At 37.1% G+C, this 2,439-nt stretch overlaps 1 pseudogene; it reads right to left on the bottom strand.

Annotated features, from left to right (window-relative positions):
* Window positions 1-210: 210 nt before the first annotated feature.
* Window positions 211-1,410, bottom strand: LOC142105113 (dnaJ homolog subfamily C member 25 pseudogene; annotated as a pseudogene).
* Window positions 1,411-2,439: the final 1,029 nt, after the last annotated feature.

Genomic DNA, 2,439 nt, shown 5'->3' with positions numbered 1-2,439 from the left:
ACAAAAGATACCATGAGGGTAAACCAGCAGGACTTCAGGCTTTTGCTATGGAACGAGTCCATATGGGTCTGAGAGGGGGTGATCTTAATTTAGAGCTACTTAAGAGGGAAACAAGGAAAATCTTTTTTTTTTTTTTAGAATGATTGACCATTTATTGCCCAACGCTAGCCCAAGGGCACAAAAATAGAAAGACACGATATCTCAAATATTTGTACATGAGCTCCAGATTACCGCCCTTTTACAGGAGATACAAAAACTTGTATTTTATTTTATAAAAATAATTTTTTGGACCAAGCCAACATGTCACATTCAGTCATCGGCAAATGTGAGTCTTCCTGGTCCTTCATTTTTCATCCACCTCCTATATCTCTTCCATCGTGGGTCTGAAGCCGTTTTTTTCTTCATTTCTTCCTCCTGCTCTTTTTTGTATATTTCATAATTCTCTTTTATCCACAGTTCCTCAGCAAGAAACAATATCTTCCGTTCGTCTTCTAAACTATCAAACTGAGACTCTGACATTCTCATGTTTTTTCGGATGAGGTAGAGTCTTTCCATTTCACCATACTCCTGTCTTTTGATGTTGAAAGTATATATCCACCAGACATACCAGGAAATATAGTTGAACAAATAAAAGGGGAACAAGATTATTTGGAAGGGAAGGATGTCAAATAGTTGTGGCTTTTGATAGCCCCCTTTGATGTCTATTTTGTTCTTGATGATGTCCCTGATAATCTCTTCATCTTCCTCCTTAATTTCTTCTTTAGACCTTCTGCTCTTCCCCTTTTCCTTTGCACGGTTCAATAGACCTTGCTTCTTTGCAATTTCAGTGGCCTGTATTCAGTATTTTGGCACCGTTGCTAAGAATTTAATGGCTTCATTGTAGCTACTTCTCCAGCTATAAAACTGAAAAAGTGATATGACACACACTGTAACCAGGATAACTAGTCTCACATCCACTTTTGGTGCAAGTCTCCTACTGTAGTAATGATAGTAGTGTCTGTAATACTCCTCTGGGTGATCCAACATGTAATCATAATCTTTCCGTGTTTCTTCATCCTTCAGAGTCTCGTAAGCTGTGGCCACCAGAAGGAATTGGTTATGTGCGGCCTCTTTGTCCACGCTGGAGCGGTACCGGTCCGGGTGATACTTTCTAGCCAGCTGCCTGTACGCCCGAGCTATGTCCGCCTTCTCGGCATCCCTGCTTACCCCCAGCACATCGTAGCACACCTGCTGCCTGCAGTAGAGCCCCTCAGTCAGAGCGGCCGACTGGTGGGTCAGACACGCCAAGCCCAGGAGCAGGAGGACTAGCCTTAGTGACATGGAGGACCCGGGAAGGAGGAGAGGGACAACGCATGCAGCCGCTTCCCCCTCCGCCTTCCCCTGTACCGCCATGTCAGCAGCCGCCAAGTACAACGTAGGAAAATCTTTTTGATGGATAGTCTTGCCCCTAAGGGTCTCAATGACCACAATAATTTTTCGGTATGCCTATAAATGCTTACTTATATTTTGATCTGTGATAAACATCACTGATTACATGATTTACGTCTGTTGAGGACTTAATTTTTAAGACCCATCGAGTACTTCTTTCTATATAGTCACCAAACTATGGACTTTTTAATTTGGTCACTTATCACTTTATTGTCTCACATTATTATCTTATTTACTTATGTTTTTTATTTTTATCATCATCACAATTTAATTTTATTTTTATTTCAATATTCTTTACTCTTATTTTTACCTTACTTTACATTTTATCTTAGGTTAATTATTTTATATTATATTCCATATGTGTATATTTTTTGTTTCACTTTAATTGCTTATGGCATCTTCCGTATACAAATAACAAGTTATTTGCACTTTGCACATTATAATACATCTTTATGGTGTATATTTGAACATTTTTGAATTTCTTTTGGCACTTATTTATTTTAATTAAGACACCCTAGAATTTCTACAAAACGAAGTATAGAGAGGATATCATTCCAATACTTTAGATAGTATCTAATAGACCATCCTCCTATCCATTCTCTTTTCCCTTCTTATCTCCCCGTATTTTAACTTATCATATTTGTTGTAAATTGCCCTTCTTCATTAAGTACATATCTTTTAACCCAATCTAATTAAGGTATAATTTACTAAAATTACTCATCGTATTTAGTTATAACTATTTAATTTTAATCCCCTTTGTTTATGGTTCTTTTATATATATATTTTGTCATGAATACTGTTAATGACATAAAAATGAAAAAAATAATGATCATATTATCATCATATTAGGATCGGGTATTACATTGAAACTCTTAGTTAATCGGATCATTGTGTTCTCTTTGTTGCTCTTCGTTTTCTGTTTTAATCCAACCTCACCTCCTCAACGAAAAAACGTCATTCAAATGTTGATAATAATGAGCGTCTAGCATTGCTATAGTAACCGCTCAGTAT

The sequence above is a fragment of the Mixophyes fleayi genome, chromosome 1, assembly GCF_038048845.1.
Source record: "Mixophyes fleayi isolate aMixFle1 chromosome 1, aMixFle1.hap1, whole genome shotgun sequence".
Classification (NCBI taxonomy): domain Eukaryota; kingdom Metazoa; phylum Chordata; class Amphibia; order Anura; family Limnodynastidae; genus Mixophyes; species Mixophyes fleayi.
The sequence above is the reverse complement of the archived record's forward strand: the minus strand, read 5'-3'. Positions and strand labels throughout refer to the sequence as shown.